General features: G+C 41.9%; 1 pseudogene; it reads left to right on the top strand.

Annotated features, from left to right (window-relative positions):
- The window catches only part of LOC136543302 (uncharacterized), a 32,618-nt pseudogene extending 14,335 nt beyond the window's left edge, over positions 1–18,283 (top strand).
- The last annotated feature ends 1,508 nt before the right edge of the window (positions 18,284–19,791 follow it).

Here is a 19,791-nt window from a genome sequence, read left to right as displayed (position 1 = left end):
GAAGGAGCAAGTGATTATGTCTTGTGATGTGGGACTAACATGTGATATTCTTGATGAATCTTTTTATAAGCCCATTGTTGTTGCTCCCACTAACCCTTCTTGTAGCACTACCACTTCTACTTCACCTTTGAGTGATGGTTTCACTTGTGATGTCTCACTAATGATAAAAAATGAGACCCTCAAGAAGGAGGTGAATGAGCTCACTCGTGCCTTAGGCAATTCCTATGGTGGAGATGCCCGCTTGCTAAAGTGCTTGGGTAGCTAAAGGTTTTTTCTTAACAAAGAGGGATTAGGCTATACCCCCAAGAAAGGCAAGGCAGCCTTTGTCGCTCCCAAAGCTAGCTTTGTAAAGGGAAATGGTCGGTTTTGCAATAGATGCAAGCAAGTTGGGCATATAGAGCAATATTGCAAGACTAACAAGAACAATCAACCTAATATATTCTCAATTAGATTTGATTCTTGTTATATGCTTGTTAATGGTGCCAATGGTGTGAAGGCTAAGTTCATTGGTACACCAATTGTGGGCCCAAAGAAGAAGGCTATTTGGTTACCAAAGACCTTAGTGACTAACCTTCAAGGACCCATGCAAGTTTGGTTATCTAAAAAGAATTGATCTTCCTTTGTAGGTCAATTATAAGGCTAGAGGAAGGCATTTGGTGCTTGATAGTGGGTGCACACAACACATGACCGATGATTCAAGAATGTTTAATTCAATCAATGCAAATGATAGCAATGTGATTGATAGTATCACATTTGGTGACAATGGCAAAGGCAAGGCCGAGGGGCTTGGTAAGATTACAATATCCAATGACTTCAGCATTTCTAATGTGCTACTAGTAGAGAGCTTGAACTTCAACCTATTGTTGGTAGCCCAACTTTGTGATCTTGGTTTCAAGTGCATATTTGGTGTGGATGATGTACAGATCATAAGTGTAGATGGCTCTAACTTTATATTCAAAGGATTTAGATATGAGAATCTATACTTAGTTGATTTCAATGCTAGAGAAGCTCAATTGTCAACATGTTTGCTCACTAAGTCTAGCATGGGTTGGTTATGGCATAGAAGGCTTGGTCATGTTGGAATGAAACAATTGAACAAGTTGATTAAGTATGATCTAGTTAGAGGCTTGAAAGATGTCACATTTGAGAAAGATAAGCTATGTAGTGCATGCCAAGTTGGAAAGCAAATTGGAAATACACATCCTAAGAAGAGCATAATGAGCACATCTAAAGCTTTTGAGTTGTTGCACATGGACTTATTTGGACCAACCACATACACTAGCATTGGTGGAAACAAATATGAATTTATGATTGTGGATGATTTCACTAGATATACATGGGTGTTCTTTCTTGCTGACAAGAGTGATGTGTTTGCAATCTTCAAGACATTCATCAAGAGAATCCACAATGAGTTTGAAACAACCATCAAGAAAGTGAGAAGTGACAATGGAAGTGAATTCAAGAACACAATATGAGTCATTCTTTTTGGGATGAAGCAATCAACACGGCTTGCTACTATAGAAACCGACTCTATTATCACCCATTAAAGGAGAAGACCCCATATAAACTCTTGAATGATAGAAAGCCCAACATTGCATATTTTTGGATTTTTGGTTACAAATGCTATATATTGAAGAAAGCCACAAGATTGAGCAAGTTTGAGAAGAAATGTGATGAAGGTTTCTTGCTTGGTTACTCCACTACTAGCAAGGCTTATAGAGTTTGGAATTTGGCTAGTGGTACTCTTGAGGAGGTGCATGATATTGAGTTTGATGAAATCAATGGTTCTCAAGAAAAAAAAAGAATCTAGATGATGTGAGAGGCACTCAATTGGTCAATGCAATGAAGAACATGGACATTTGTCACATAAGGCCTAAAGAGGTGATTGATGTTGAAGATGACAAGAATTAAGTGCTCTCTAACTTAAATGTGTAAGCTAGTAGTTCACATGATCAAAATTAAGCTAGTGCAAGTGATGACAAAGTACAAGATCAACAACAAGTGACTAGTTCATCATCTCAACCAAATGAGCAATCAAGTGCAAGCAATTAAGTTCAAGTGCTTCAACTGACCAATGTTGCTAGAGATCATCCTTTGGACTCCATAATTGGTGATATCTCAAGAGGTGTGCAAACAAGATCAAGATTGACATCATTTTGTGAACACTTCTCATTTATGTTATCCATTGAACCAAAGAAGATAGAAGAAGCTTTGTTGGATGTTGATTGGGTGAATGCTATGCATGAAGAGCTAAACAACTTTACTAGATATCAAGTATGGGAGTTAGTTGAGAGGCCTAAGGATCATAATATGATTGGAACCAAGTGGGTCTTTTAAAACAAGCAAGATCAAGATGGGATAGTTGTAAGAAACAAAGCAAGATTAGTGGCTCAATGTTATACTCAAGTTGAAGGTCTTGACTTTGGAGAAACTTATTCCCCGGTTGCAAGATTGAAAGCAATTAGGATCTTGTTAGCCTATGCTTGTGCCCACAACATCAAGTTATACCAAATGGAAGTGAAGGGTGCATTTCTCAATGGGTACATCAATGAGATTGTCTATGTTGTGCAACCTCCCAATTTTTGAAGATGAGAAGAAACCCAATTATGTCTACAAGTTGAGAAAGACTTTGTATGGCTTGAAGCAAGCACCAAGAGCATGGTATGAGAGATTGAGGGATTTCCTACTCTCTAAGGGGTTCAAGATGGGAAAGGTTTACACCACTCTCTTCACCAAGAAGTTTGGAAATGACTTATTTGTAATGCAAATCTATGTTGATGATATCATCTTTGGGTCAACAAATCAAGAATTTTGTGAGGAGTTTGGCAAGATGATGGCAAGTGAGTTTGAGATGTCCATGATTGGAGAGCTTAGTTACTTTCTTGGTCTTCAAATTAAGCAAATGAAGAATGGCACATTTGTGAGTCAAGGCAAGTATATCAAGGACATGCTCAAGAAGTTTGGAATGGATGATAGTAAAGCTATTAGTACACCAATGGGGACAAGTGGAAGCTTGCATAGTGATACTAGTGGCAACATGATGGATCAAAAGATATATCGGTCTATGATTGGAAGCCTACTCTATGTGACCGCATCAAGGTCGGATGTGATGTTTAGTGTATGCATGTGTGCTAGATTCCAAGCCTCACCAAGAGAAAGTCATTTGAAAGCAACAAAGAGAATATTGAGATACTTGAAGCATACACAACGTGTTGGATTATGGTATCCCAAAGGAGCAAGATTTGAGTTGATTGGATATTCGGATTCTGATTATGCAGGATGCAAAGTTGAGAGAAAGAGCACATCAGGCACATGTCAACTATTGGGAAGATCACTTGTGTCTTGGTCATCAAAGAAGCAAAATAGTGTAGCAGTTTCAACCGCCGAAGCGGAGTACATTTCGGCCGGTAGTTGTTGTGCTCAATTACTTTGGATGAAGACGACTTTAAGTGACTTTGGAATCAAATTCAAGCAAGTGCCATTGTAATGTGACAATAAGAGTGCCGTAAAGCTCACCTACAGCCCGGTTCAATATTCAAGAACAAAGCATATTGATGTCCGCCATCATTTCATAAGATATCACCAACAAAAATGGGACATTTGCATTGAGAGTGTGAGCACCGAAGATCAACTTGCCGATATCTTCACCAAGCCACTTGATGAGAAGAGGGTTTGCAAGCTAAGGAATGAATTGAACATACTTGACTTCTCCAATATGTGTTGATGCACCCCCAATTATATGACATGCCTCTCCTCCAAGCAATCCAAGGTAAAAGTTGATTGGCATGGCATACATCCTTGCTCAGGACATGTTTAGTGCATCTAGACATATTTCACATTTGGATAGGCTCATTCATGAAAATCAAATGAATTTGATGCTTGTATGGTACCACTATTGCTTGTATGCTTGAAATGATCTAGTGGTAGCATATGACATGTTTGTGGGCTTGTGAACCTAGTGTTTAATCTAGAGAATGAGGTATAAGTGTTTAACTCAACATGGTACAAGATAACCCTTATTTGGAGGTGTGAAGAAGCTTGTCCTTGGATCAAACCGAGTTAAATATCTTTTGCAAGTAATCTAGATTGAACCAAATATAGAAAAATGATCCTCACTTCACATATTTTCACATAACCTATCTAAAATTTGAGCTCACCTTTTGTGGTCATCGATGACAAAGGGGGAGAGAAATTCCCAAAGATATTGCAAAAGGGGGATAAGTAACACAAAGATAAGATAGGAGAAATGAAGGGGATCAATTAAAATTTGAAGCACACAAGTAGGGGAAGCAAGCTCATAAACTTGTATGTTGCATTTGTATGTGCGTTACATATGTTTGCTTGCATGGCACAAGTTTTAAATTCTAATATCCATGCTTGTCTGGTGTATGCTAGTTTGTAGAAAATGATTGATGTAATAAAAACTAGTATGCATAGGATAGCTAGACACTTGAATTGGTTTTACAAGTTGTAGGGTCGAGGTGGCGGACTAGAGGGGGGTGAATAGTCCTTTCTAAAATTAATCGTGTCGGCTAACCGAAACAAATACGAAACTAAAACTATCGGTCTAGCCAAGACTACACCCCTCTATCTAAGTTCATAAACACCTTATAAAGATCTTATTAGGCAACAAAGGTGCCAGGCTAGCTAGAGCTTACCTAATCAATTCTAGAGCAAGGTCACACAAAACTATGTACTAGTACTTTGGCAACCGGGAGAGCTCCTACACAAACTAGTGAAGCAAAAGCACAAAGCTCCTAAGCTCACTAGCAATGCTCAATAACAAGGCTACACAATCCAAATTAGAGAGCGCAAATTACTTAGCTACACAAACTAAGTAATGTGACGAACAAGGTTACTCAAACCAAATTAGTCATGCAAGAGAGCTACTTTTATGCTACACAAGCAAGAAGGTAACTAGCAAGCTACACAAGCTAACTAATTACAAGAGCAACTACACAAGCACAATGTATAAAATGTAAAGACAAGCTTGTGTAAAGGGGATGTAAACCAACAGGAAGACAAGGATGACACGATGATTTTATCATGAGGTTCATGTGCTTGCCAACACGCTAGTCACCGTTGTATCAATCGCTCACTTGGTGGTTTGGCTGCTAATTGGCATCACCTGCCAAGCCCGCACATCGGGCACCGCAAGAACCTACCCACAAGTGAGGGTAGCTCAATGACACTCTCAACTAGAGTTGCTCTTCACGATCCCCACGGGGTGAGCACAATCCCCCTCACAAATCCTCATCTAGAGCACCGCACAATTTGATCGCGTGCTTTAATGGAGTCACAAGCCACCAAGCCATCTAGTAGGTGGCAACCTCCAAGAGTAACAAGCACCACTGGCTTGCAACACGATCACCTAGGGCCACTCAATGCAACCTCATGATGCAATCGCACTAGAATCGCTCACTCACTCGATCGGATGATCACTATCAAGCACAAGTGAGTTTGAGGGCTCTCAAACCAAGCACACACAAGGGCAACACATCCCCAAGGTTCTCAACTCATCCAAGCTCGAGCTCCACCTCTATTTATAGCCCCAAGCCAAATAGAGCCGTTACCCCTTTGGAGCAACTTTCTGCGAGGGCTCCGGACACGGCGGTGGTGGTACTGCCCTAGGGGTGGTGGTGCCCCCCAACAGTCGAAACCAATGGCTAGTTTGACTAGCTGTGGTCACTAGACAGGGTGGCGGTGGCACCGCCCCTAGGGTGGTGGTGACCACCTAGCCAGCTACCTGAGAGACCAAGTCTGTGGACTTTTATGGTGGTGCACCGCCCTCAGGGCGGCGGTGCCCGCGGTGGTGACCAGCTCGGCTTCCCTTGCTCTCAGGTGAAAAACGATGGTGGCACCACCTCACCAGTGGAGGTGACCAGGCGGTGCAATGTCCTGCCAGTGGCGGTGCACACCACCCCTTCCGCTGCCAGCCTCAGCTCTAGCCTTGCTCTGTCACATCTAGGTGGGCACCACCCTAGGGGTGGCGGTGCCACCGGACATAGTGGCGGTGCCCCCAACCGAACACCTCCCTCTCGGTCACCACTGCCGGTCACTGCCATAGGGGTGGTGGTGCATCGTCACAAGGGTGGCGGTGACCTCGGGGCAGCAACACAAGCTTAGCTACACCTCCTTTTCTTCACTTTTCTCACCACCTTTGCAAATGTGCTAATACTCCAAGTGTTTCACCATCACGTGCAAGTGTGTTAGCATTTCACAAATGTTTTCCAAAGGATTAGTCACTCATTTCACCACGCCACTTGATCCTAGCAATGATGTAAAGTTAGATCACTCGAGTGGCACTAGATGACCGATATGCAAACAAGTTTGCCCCTCTTGATAGTATGGCCATCTATCCTAAACCCGGTCATAAACTTCTCTACACAACCTTTGACTAGTGAAATGAAATGCCCTAGGTTATACCTTTGCCTTGCGCATTCCATTCCATCTCCTCCAATGTCGATACAACACATGCACCAACATGATCAACAATGATATGATCCACTCCATATCATCATGTGACCATATTGGTTCATCGATCTTGACTTCACTTGCTCTTCACCGTTGCTTCGGTCCATCGGCGCCAAGTCATCACTCAACTTGCCTTTCACACTTGCAACCTGTTCGTTGAGCCAAGTCTTGCCTTGATCTTCTCCACCTTGATCACATGATTCAATGTCATGTCTCATATGCAATAAGCTCCTTCATTATCACATGTGTGAGATTTGCAACATCTTCGAGCCATTTCCACCTCCATGGCATATGTTGCTCACACACATGTACCTATGGACTAATCACCTGTGTATCTCATATAAATACAATTAGTCCACCTAGGTTGTCACTCAATTACCAAAATCAAATAAGGACCTTTTACAAGTGGTACTAGAGCCTTGTTTCTAATGTTGATCTCATGAGGTATCTAGTGTCTTTTGTTTTTAAGTGATATCTAGAAAATCATGGTGCTAAGGATGGTGTTTAAATGGAAACTCTGATTGGTATCACGCTTCAAAGGTCCATTCTTTATACCTTAGCATCATTTGGTAGCCATTACTTCCCCACACTTCCTAATCCATGCATATGTGTAAGCTTTCAAATCCAAAATCTTAGCACATATGTAGGGGAAGCTAATGCTACCAAATTGGCTTTATGAAACTTGTCCATAACCTTCACACCTGGTAATATGCTTAGGCAAGCAACATGAATCCAAGAAAATTTTAGTGAATATCTTTGTGAAAGGGTTGTCATTAATTACCAAAAAGGGGGAGATTGAAAGCCCTAGTTTGGTTTTGGATAATTGATGAAAACTATGGACTAATCCTAAGTGCTAAGTGTGTAGACAATAGAGGATAGTCCATTCCAAGTGGTGAAGCAAGTGGATCAAGTGCTCAACTTGGAAAAGAAGAAAGAGAAAAACAAAACCCCATGGAGATCAAGGCAAATGTATTTCTTAGGGTTTTAGTTTTGATGATTAAAACACTATAGAGAGTGTGATCATATTTAGGGTCGATAGCCATACTATAAAGAGGGGAAATCTTTGGCTAAATGGTTTATCGAGTGCTACTATGTGACATTGTTCTTACATATGCATTTAGGAACCTAGTGTGCTAACCTTGACCCTTGACAATGCTTTGAAAAATGCTAACACACATGCACACAAGTTCTACACTTTGTGGTTAGCAAGTTGGAAGCAAGGGCGAAGCGGTTGAGGAGATAGAAAATGGGTCACTACATGTGATCGGACGATGGTATCGGCATGACCAGATGCGTCCGATCAGTGTTCCCTAGGTGGCGCAACACTTGGCCAAGTGGCCCACACAGTGACCGGACGCTGGGACCTGACTCGATGGCGAGTCCGGTCACACGGTCCAGAGAAGGTGTCGCTTGGCTTTGGCGATCAGACACGGGAAGCATCATGCGACCAGACGCGCAGACATCGGCCTTGCAAATGCGCGTAGAAGAGAGGAGAGTTGACCGGATGCTTGGGTGTGTCAGGTCACCTCTGACCTGACGTGTCCGGTTAGTAAAAACATCTCTGGGTGCTTACTGTAAATGATCGGACACCGCGAGTGGTGAGTCTAGTCACTTGAGCGTCATGTCCGATCATTCATTGACTACGACATTGAATGTTAAGTGACCGTTGGCATCCAATGGCAGAGGTTTGAATGCTTACATGTGGATGGCCAAGGGCGACCAGACGCTGGGGTGCGTCTGATCAGCCCGAGAGTGCTCAACGGCTCTTTGAGTCTCGGGGCTCTATAAATAGGAAGGTACCGACTTGGGGCTCACTCTCTTGGCACTTTGACATACTTGACATCCTTGTGAGCCTAAGCAAACACCTCCCACTTATCTCCATTATTGATTCATCATCATAGTGAGATTGAGAGTGATTTCAAGTGCATTTGATTGAGTGATTGCATCTAGTGGCACTTGGGGATCGTTGTGGCTGCGGATTTCTTGTTTCTCTTGGTGGTTGCCGCCACCTAGATGGCTTGGAGCAGCGGAGGAGCCTCGGCACGTGTTGGTGATTGTTCGTGGCCGGCTCCGGTGATTGTGAGGGGTCTTGTACCTTCCCCGGTGGAGAGCCAAAAGGTAACTTTAGTGGATTGCTCGTGTCATTGAGTTACCTCACTTGTGGGTAGGTTCTTACGGCACCTCTTGTGGTAGGCTAGGTGTGTGATACCTATTAGCCACCAAAACACCAAGCATTGGTCGATACAGTGGGGACGTAGCGTGCCGCAAGCACGTGAACCTCGGGAGAAAATTGGTGTGTCACTTGTCTCTTGGACTTCTCCCAGTGAATTGATTGTCATCATTTTGTGATTGGTTCATTCCTCGATACGGCGGTATAATCACCTTACTCACTCTTTTATATTCCTTGCAAACTAGTTGTAGCAAGCTCTTTAGTGTAACTAGAATTGAGAGCTTGCTTGGTATTTTAGTTTCATCTCATGGAGTCTTTAGTGTAGCCTTGTTGAGAGCTCTTAGTGAGTAGTGACTTAGCTCTTGATTGTGCCTAGTGATCATAGTAACTAGAATTGTTGGATAGGTGACTTGCAACCTTTGTAGAGCTAGAGCAAAATTGTATTACGCCGTTTGTCGTACTAATCAAATTGCTCTAGTGTATTTATAAAATTTGAATTAGGGTATTCACCCCCTCTAGCCATATTATGACCTTTCACCTAGGCGTACGCAGCCACACGGCCCTCCTATTTGTTATGACGTCGTGCTGTGCCGGCTACCTTGACGCGCCTGTGCCCCCTTCTTGCATAGATGTCTTTCGCGTCGCCCATGCTGATGGTCGTCCTGCTCATGAATGATCTTGGATGGTAGCGACATGGTAGCTTAGCGCAGCAAGCCGCGCGCATAGCTGCGCTCCCTCCGTGCGGCAAGCAGCAAGCAGATGTTGCGCGAAATCACATGTTGCAAGTGTATGTTTCAATTGTTTCGGATGTTTCAGAGTTATGTTGCAAGTGTTTTGTATGGATGTTGCAAAAGTAGATTGTAACACCCTAAAATTTGAATTTTTGGAAATAGAGCTAAAAAGATTTAAGTTGGAATTTTTGTGCACATGAAAACATAGGAAAATAAAAAAAATTATTAATTTAAAATTTATCCTAAGGTAGAAACGTGTTTGTTGCATTCATGCCGGTCGTACCTCGTGTTTCTATGTGCAAAAGTGTGTGCTTTTTTATATGTTTAGGAGACGAATATTTATCTCTAGGAATTTTTCAGCTTTTTTCTAGAATTTAGTTCCTACCTCCTTCACCTTAATCTTTATGTTCCATCTTTCCAACAATATTTTTATGAGCTCCAAATACTACATTTGGGTTTCTCATGTTCCATAATGTCTTTGGGAATTTCCCCAAATTTTTGGAGGTCTCGGAGTATTTTTCGTGGCTTAAATATCAATTCTAGACCTTTCTAGAATTATTTTATTCGTGAAATTAATTAATTCTGAAAATGAATAATATAACTCATTTTCTATCCAACTTTCAAAGGCCATGTGCAATAATCCTAATAAATCTAAAAGGCCCATGTAATTATTTACTAATGGGCTTTAATGTTTATTTAGGCCCATTAGTACAGGTGGATGGTGCAACGTTAATTAGTACCATATCGCTAGTTGACGTGGATGTGGGGAGTTTTTCTCCCTATATATATCAACCAACCCTTGGGCAAAGCATACCAAAACTACCATAAGGGGGAGCCCTAGTTTGAGAAATTCCTTGTGTAGTAAATTAGATTTTTCTCCTCTTTCTCTCGCCGTCGTCGTCGCCGCGGCGCTGCCCAGCCCAGCCATCCTCTCCTCGGCAACAAGTAAGGCCACCTGCCATGTTCCTGCCGATCTCCAATGTGGCTGCGTCCGATCGAGTCTTTGTCCCCTGCAATCTACTATTTGCTGATCAACAATCACAAGGTACCTCTCTTCGTTCTCTACATCTTAGTATCCTTGTTTGTAGCAATTCGCAGCCGTATGACCGTTTCCCCTTCGTTTTTCTTTTTTTTGGTCAATTTTCCTAGGAGGAACTCCATGGACGACGAGGCTTTCTTCGGTTTTCCGGCCAACTCTTGTGCAGCGACGTCCCCTGTGTCCCTCAGCTGTCGCGTCCTAGATCCGTGCCACCGTCGATCTACCGTTGGAGTGTTCTCTGTCCACGTGAAGCTCATCTCCAGCGCCGCTGGAAGATCCAGTCCACAAGTCTTGACTCACTCACCTGCGAACCGAGCTATATCTGTGCTGTAATCTTGCAAGTCGTCGTTGCTCAGGACCAGCACCAACGTTGTTGCTTACATCACTAGCAAACTCCTGATGGTCGATTAATAAAAGGTCAGCATCACCTCATTGTCCATTATTTTAGTGATAAAATATTGTGCTGATGTCATTCCTTGTCATTCATACATAATAAATCATCATTCTCTATTTATTCCTCAGTCAAGAAATTGTACCGTTCATATACGGTCGTGGAGCTGCTCAGGCTGCCACTCAGTCTCTGTAGTATATATGTTCATCATTGCTGTTATCTTATTTCTATCATATCTTAATCACTTTAGCCCCACTTTAATCTATTCTTTCCGTGTCGTGTTGGAATCGATGTAGTCTACTGTATGACAACGAAGTTTAGCACGCTTCATGTTTTCTAAATTTTTAGTTTAAATATTAATTTTGACTAATCTCTGTTCACATTGCTTTCCAAATTAAAAACAACATGGAGATTAACAATCATCTTTTTGTGCGCCACTGTTAACTTGATTAATAGCAACATAAATATGTTTGTAAATAATAATTTGGTTAGTGTAAACACGCACCATGTATAATTCGAATAAATGATCTGACATGTTACTTTATTTTGTAAAGTTAAAATCTAACTTGCTTAAAACTATACGATAATATTTATAAATAAAACTTGACTTGTTTTAACTCAGCTTTTGTATTAAAATTTAATTTGTCTAATCTGAATTAATAACTCTTCAATTGTTTTGTTTAATTATAATAAATCGAGCTTGTAGTTGTTTTCTTTTCTTTTATAATATAGAACTCCAGTAGTCGTTTCTTTTGTACCATAGTTTCGTTATCGGCATGTTTTACGCAGTGGCGTTAGTGGTTCTCATGTTACTCAAATGCGTTTTGACAGTTAACAAAAAGTTAATTGTATTAATACTATCACTTGCATTGTTTTCAGAATATAAAGTCAATATAGGTTTTATACTACGCTCTTTCTTAAGCAATAAATCAAGCTTATTAATGAAAATATTTACATGTGTTTCTACAGTTAAAATAAGTTAAATGGATAGGTTTTATTTTCCGTTACACTAAAAATCCTTTGATAGTCGCTTTTTTGTTGAATCGCATATAGCGTGTCTTTTGCGGTTGTGTGTTCGTAGCGATACGCCGTTTTGCTTATTTTATTGTTTGATGTACTGTTCTTATATATTCTTGTTTGTATGTCATGTATGGATGTATGTGTGGTGATATATGGTTCGGTCAATCGGTGAGGTTTACGTGGTGATTAAGAAGCTGTTCTCTGAAGACTAGAAGCTGAGAATTGGAAGCAGAAGATTGAAAGTTGAATACTAAAGGCTTTTGAGCGTATTGCTTTGGGGGAAAGTAAGTTAAGGCAAGTATAGCATGGGATCTTCCTTGTTACCTATTCACGTTTAATCATTTAATTCATACTGCATGTGTCTACCTTGACTGCCATTAAGGAATTCCTAGTACTTTGTACCTTGTATCTTGGTACCTTTGGGGTATTGCATTGGGTAGTATGATGCTAGTGCTCAATTAAAGACCGTGAACTTGTAACTTGACTAATGGTATATGCAATAAACATTTAAAAGATGCTTTTTAGCAACATGGAACAAGGGGGCTAGAGCATTGGGCTATTTTTATGGTGCTCTAGATTTCTCTCCCTAAGGACTTATCTGCAAATGATCATCCGGGACTTACAATACAACTGTGAGGGTTATATAGCTCTGGCTTTAGCTCAGTATGAGGACCTTTTCTAGCTTGTTAGTGGTTACCTTTATTGGCGTAAGAATGGCTTAACGAATCGGGTATAGGATAGCCTCTACTCTTATATGTATAGCTATGATGGAATTGTGCCATTCGATAGGGAGGTTCCTACATCTGTTTGCCGAGTGAATCTAATTAATGGCCCTAACTTGTTAGATGAACCTTTGAAAGGCTTTATAGTGAACCCTGTCGACCTTCCTTGGTAGTGGGTCAAGAGGCTGATCACCTCGACGAAAGGGTAAATCATGACTCACAGTAAAAGTGTACAACCTCTGTAGAGTGTAAAACTGATATATCAGTCGTGCTCACGGTCACGAGCGACCTTAGAACCCTTACGAAATAGATGATGAACACTAAAGGATACTGATGATAAAGATGCTCACTAATGATTACTGTTTATGCTATTCATTATTCATGTTTACCTGATCATGTGTTTATATGGGCTTGTGATAAACTTGTTGCTACTCACTTGCTAAAATCATGACTCATTAAAAGCTAATCGTAGTTAAACCAGTGTCAGCCTTTTGAGCCTCATGAACCCCATGTTATATTTGTTGAGTACGACATGTACTTACGCTTGCTATATTTTTTTCAATTATTTGGATAAAAATCCTGGATGGGTACCAGATTGCTAGAGTTTGGAGGAATTAGGCTTGTGATCAAACAGTCAGTTGTCCCTGTGGATTGGAGTCTTCGCCTGAAGATCGGAGTTGTCTTTCCGCGGTCTATACTCTGAGGTTATATTCTTTATACTAATACGTTATGTATTTAAGCATTGTCTATTGATATTACCCTTATTTGTAGCTATATGTGATATTTGACTTCCTGGACTCACATATGGTGTGTATCTGATTTTGTTCTTAAAACCGGGTGCTACATAGATCGGGATGTTGCATATGTTGCAGTGGCTATACAAGCATATTGCAAGAGTCTGTTCCAAATGTTTTATTTGTTTCTCAGAATATGTTGCAAGTGTTTGATCTGGATGTTGCATATATTTCACGCATATGTTTCAAGTGTTTTATCTAGATGTTGCATATGCTTGGAACGACTTTCAAGTGTTTTCAGGCATTTTGCAAGTGTTTTAGACGTCTGTTGTAAGTGTTTCGATGTATGTTACTAGTGTTTCAGTTGTTTCAAATATATATTGCAAGTGTTTTATCTATATGTTGCAAAAGTAGATCAGAGGTTGCATATGTTTCAATGGGACCCACCTGTCACTGTCGCCTGCTGCAGCTGCTAGGGCGCCATGCATGTGTTTCCCGTGTGAAGCAGGCGTGGGAGGCAGTCGACGCAGTCACATGCAGTCCCCACGTGCTCGATACGGAGCGGGGGTGCAGGCGGTCCCCACGTTTGCGCGGGAAGCGGACCTGAAGCGGGCGGTTCCCGTGTGCGAGCGAAGGGCACGGGCAGGGGCGACACATCCACGCGACGCGGGCGCAGGAAACGAAGGAGACGCAGGAAACGGAGAGGTGCGCGACACAAGCAGGCTCGGGAGTTCGGACGCGTGTGTCCGTCCGAACATTCGGACGCTAGTGTCTCCCTAGTTTATACTTTGTTACACTTATGGCAACAGGAAAATATTAAAGGGTTTTTTATTGTTTATCTAAAGTTAACCCGTGCGGAAGCACAGGTTGATGGACCAATGAATTCTAGTGGCAGTCTATGGTCTAGCTCAAGATGATTTTAATTATCTCTTGGCTGAACTCATCTTCACGTGTAGGCTCTCCTAGGGCTAGATATTGAGTCAGCTCAGCTCGGCTCGGTCTAACTCGAGCTGGCTCGTTAGGCTAACAAGCCAGCTCGGCTTGGCTCGTTAGGCTAACGAGTGAGCCAGAGGGGTAGCTTAGGTCGGCTCGTTAGCGAGCTTGAGTTGGCTCGTTTAGCTCGCGAGCTACTTAAAAAAAATAGGACACATATGTTTATAATGCTCATGCCACAATAATTCTAGAAGGTGACGTCCACCATTATGCAACCATACATAATTAATACATATCAGGTTCATCAAAAGTATCAACCATGCAACATAGCTGGTCCATCCATAATCCATGCAGTTCCAGCATACTTACTAGTTGCTTGCCACCACAGACTTAGGAACGTCGACAAATTCAATGTCAGCATCATCATCTTCTCTCTGGAAAACAATTCATAAATTAACATTTAAGTATCACAGCAATTATAAAATCAAAATTCATATGAAACAACTGAAAATAAGGATTACATATCAATAGAATAGGTGTACATTTCTAGGTCAGCATCACCATCTTCTGGATTCATGGTCATGGACTGATAGGCCTCAACTCGTTTGAGCTCGTGAGCTGGCTCGTTAAAACAACGAGCTAGACTTTCAGCTCAGCTTATGAAAAAGTTAAAAAATGCAGGGCCGAGCCGAGCCGAGCCGAGCCGGACACGAGTCGAGCGAGTTGACGAGCCGCGAGTATTTTGTCCAGCCCTAGGCTCTTGGAGCTCAAATATGGAAGTAACCGTAAGAGTTGGCTGTAACTATTTTATTTAATCGTGCCCACTGGAATATGAGATCTCTGGTTATATTAACATATATCTCTAGTCATATTAACATATTAAGTTGCATGCATTGACTATTTAATCCACAAAGTTTAAACTGATAGGTAGGGTGGACAATTTTCTTAACACTTCAACAATGTCAAATAGGGGATGGAAGTTGAAGTAATGTCATACAAGGACCTTCAATTTTTTTTTTTCGATGTCAAATATGACACCCTTTTAAATTATAGGGTTAAATAAGTAATTTCTTAATTTTGCATTGCTTGCTATCATCGATTATGGGACAAATCGTCTGTTTCCTAAAACCATGCGCTATGTTTTTTTTTTGGGGCAGGAACCATATATAGAGCATGCATTTAGGAAACGCATGAAGTGTATGGCATCATGAGTCCATCCAAGCTACCTTCGCGCTTAATCACGTGCCTCTCAGAGTCTCAGTACGTGTGCAGACCTACAACGATCATGGTAAGCGAGGAAGCAGTTTGCGTCTATCTGGATGTTGTTGGCCAAGTCGCATATGTTGGTTCGATAGTTTGAGAAGTCGCACACCGGCTATCGTTCATGGTTTAATGAGTCTGCAGACATCATCGTCGTGGTATACAATCAAAGCTCGAATGATAATTTTTATTTGAAATTTCTCGTACATGTCTCGATAGTTAAGTATAACATTGCTATTGAGGAAACATTTTTTTTCCAGTTTGCTTATCTTGGTCTTCAATCTTCATCATCTATTTCATTTTTGACCTAGTTCAAATTTTATAAGATCATATAGGATTAAAATAATTCTAAGCAAGGAAAAAAGGGTAGAGTACAAATTTTATGAAAAAATATGCAACTAATTCATATTTTTTTAGTAAAAAACAAAATTTCTAGGAATTTTCTAATACAAAATAGTATTTTAGTATTTTCAAATGCACATTTATTTCAGAAAATATCTAGACAACTTTTTAAAAACCATTTATACATTTTTTCATAAAATCTAATTGACCTTCTTGAACTATTGTGAAAGTCTAATTTACCTTCCTCGTTGCTGACGTAGTGCTGCTAACGTAGGGCCACGAAGGAAGGCTAACGTGGCGTCACGTCAACCAAAACTACTTTCAAAACCGCACCGAGAGGTAAACCAGATGGTCTCAGGAATTGACAGAAGTCTAAACCGATGATTTTCTAATTGAGGAAGTTAAATGGGACTCATGCAATAGTTGAAAAAGGTTAGATAAACTCTTTTTTTTTCAATAGAATGATGTTACAATTTCTTTTTTTTAGCAAAAAATGGTGTTATAATCAGGGATGGATATAAAAGATAGGCCCTAAACGTGGCCCAAAAACTCCAGTTGGCAACCCTTAAAATTTGAAGGCCCAATCCACATGGCCCAAAAACTCCAGTTGGCTACCCTTAAAATTTAAAGGCCCAATACACATGGCGCTAGATTTTGTCAAGCATTTTCTCGTGGCCCAGTCCAGCAAGAGCCTGCTCGCGTGCCTAGTCTCTCCTCTTGCTCGTTCCCTTCCTCGGTTGAGACACAAGTAACACAACACTTGGCCAAATCTATTCGCGGAAAAAAAAGCTTTTACATGTGTTATTATAAAAATTGGTAATTATCTGTAAGCCTTTAAAAAAGTTGAGTTCTCGTAGATGTCACTGCTCTAAACTTTTTTGCCCTTCACGCCACATCCGTCAGATTTGGCTCTAACGGTGTCGAACCGCGGGTGTGAAAAGTAAAAAATACCCTTTGGTATGAATATGCAATTATTTTTTTAAATATCTTAATGACATCAAATGAAAAAAAAAATCAAAACAAGAAAGTTGTAGATCTCGACAATATGTACAATTTTTATATAAAAATCATCTTCATTTAATTGCGTAAAAAATATTATTTGATATGTTTAATATGTCTTAGAAAAAATATATTTTTTGTACGGAATCAAATGAAGATAATTTTTATACAAAAATTGTATATCTAGTTTTGAGTTTTTTTCATTTGAGATCGTAAGATGCTCCAAAAAATTAATTGCATATTTCGACCTGAGGGTATTTTTGATTTTTCGTACTCGCAGTTTGACACTGTTAGAGCCAAATCTGACCAAATTGACGTGGATGACAAAAGAGTTTATCGCCCTGTTCGCTTAGCTTATAAGCTGTACTTTTTCAGCCAACAAATAGTATTTTTCTCTCACAACAAATCAGTCAATAATACTTTCAGCCATAGAACACAACAGGTCCTCTGCCGCCTCCCTGCCAGATCGGTCCGCTGCTTCAAGTGCGTGTCCACGACCTGGCGAGACCTCATCTCTGTCCACAACAGGAAGCTCCCCTAGACCCTGGCCGGCATCTTTAGCATGCATTTCGACAATAACATGATGGGGTTTGCTCCATATTTCATCAATGTTTTGGGCAGAGACTGCCCATTGGTCTCCCCCTCATTCGACTTCTTGCCAGGAAACCGAATCTGTCTTTTGGACTGCTGGAATGGACTTATTCTTTGCAGCTACAGGCCTGGGTCTTCCGACGGTGGTTGCCAGTTATCTGTGTGTAATCCCGCCACGAAGAAATGGGTGGAATTGCTGGATTCTAGCCTAGGAAACAAGCCCCGACATAGGTGTCTTGGTTTTAATCACACGGTGTCACCCCATTTCTATGTGTTTGAGTTCTTTCTAGAGTACGACGATGACTTCTCCTTACTGGAACATGGAGTGCAGGTGTATTCATCTGAGACAGGACAATGGGTTTGTAAGGGAGACAATGGCATTAGCTTTTTTGCTCATCACTATTCGCATGTCTTTCTGAATAATGGATGTGTACATTATCTCACCGATGACCCTGCTATTGCTGTGGTGGACACTCAGGGAACAGCATGCCGGGGCATACCTGTGCCTGATAACATGGATTATGGTTTCATTCAGCAATCCCAGGGCCGTTTGCATTATTCCAATTTTGAGGCGGATGATGAAGATCAGGTGGTTCGACTTGTAGTTTATGTTCTTGAGGACTATGATAGCGAACAATGGACATTGAAGCATACCGCTGAGGCTTTATATGTACTTGGAGGAGAAAGTTCTAAGTGGGTTGCAATTCATCCGGACTGCAACATGATCTTCTACACTGTTGGGTGGGACAGAACACTAATGTCCTATGATATGGATTGTCGGCAAGTCCAATTCATCTGCACTCTTGGACAGGACACTGAGGAGAGATATTGGCCGTATGTGCCGTTGTTTTCAGAGTTACAAGCTTTGCACATATGACAATAATATGTGATTGGTCCCTTTATGTATGACAAGAGGAACTTCAATAGGACTTCTATAATTATTATTGCCATGCATCGCGTGTGTCGGGTTCATAAACCCGGGGTCCCTCGGGGACCGGCTTCCACGCCAAGGCTCGGCCCAGAAGAACGGCATTTTCTTCTTCTGGACCGGCCCAAGAGTCTGAACTCAACAGACCGGAGCACTCGCTTCAGGCCCAGGCCATCTTCGGCCCATCTCTCCGACCGGAGCACTAGCTCAGGCTCAGGCCAGCTCCGAACGACCTCTCCGATCGGAGCGCTAGTGTTAGGCCCCGGCCGCCTCCGCACGGCCTCCACTCGGAAAGCCTGATCCGAGGACCGCCTCCGACTCCGACCCCGTGTCTCCGATCGGGATTCATAGAAAACCCTGCTCATCGCTATTCTCCGACTGGGGACCATCCGACAGGGGACGCCCGCTCGGAAAGAACCAGAAGGCGTGCGAAGAAAGGCAAGGCATGGCTCACAAGTCAAAACCACTGTACCAGGGACCATACCCTGCACGGAACAGTGCTTTGCAGCCACCCTGACACAAAGTATTGTAGGGACCGCTAGAAACTCCCATATGGTAAGCCCCCTCCGCGTGTCTCTGGATATCGATTGCGGTATGGGCTCCAGGATTTGCCATACCGGGTGAACATAGCACGGCTCCTCACATGCCACTAGGCATCCAGAAGTATTTTGCAGGTACCGGCGTCATCCTTCCTGAAGAAGATAGCTCAACCTTCTGTACACATCTGACATCCTACAACGACATCGACAGTATCGGGGGGCTTCCACCATTATCCAGTTTTCATCACCGTAGGTAGCAAGGCTCAGAAATATCTATACTCTCCATCTCTCACCTGTAAAGCCATCCCCTTCATCTATAAAAGGGGATGCGCTCCCTCCCCCGAAGTGGAGATCGACTTCTTCAAGCTCAGACTCACTAGATCGACATCAACGCTCCCAACCGCAAGACCACCCAGTTCCGACCGCGACCCTTCCGGTCGGAGCCGACCGAACCTCTTGTACACCTCCTCCTTTCTCCTTCTCGTTTGTACCCCCCACTATAGACTTTAAGCACCTGGGCTCAGGAATAAAGTCACCGACCGACCCCGACTGGACGTAGGGCACGTTGCCTGAACCAGTATAAATCCTGTGTCATTGAGTGCTAGGCCACCTCCGATCATAACGTACAGCAAAACTACAAATATTTATTAGTTGGTCACTTTCTGCACCGACAGCGCGACTGCCCTGCCTTTGCTTTTGGAACAATGTTCGTTCATTCTGGAGCGAAATTGGCTTGCTAGTTGCTCCAAGAACTGTTATATTAAATTTTTAATGATTAATGTACATTTTGCTTTAACTTCTTGTCTTTTCTTTATCTCAATGGCTCTAGACATAAGTAGATCCATGTCTTCCTGTAGTATTTGAGCAACCATCTAGGATATATTTAGTCTACAAACTACATATCTAATATGAATCGTC

Source organism: Miscanthus floridulus, chromosome 3, assembly GCF_019320115.1.
Source record: "Miscanthus floridulus cultivar M001 chromosome 3, ASM1932011v1, whole genome shotgun sequence".
Classification (NCBI taxonomy): domain Eukaryota; kingdom Viridiplantae; phylum Streptophyta; class Magnoliopsida; order Poales; family Poaceae; genus Miscanthus; species Miscanthus floridulus.
This window is presented reverse-complemented; position numbering and strand designations above follow the sequence as displayed.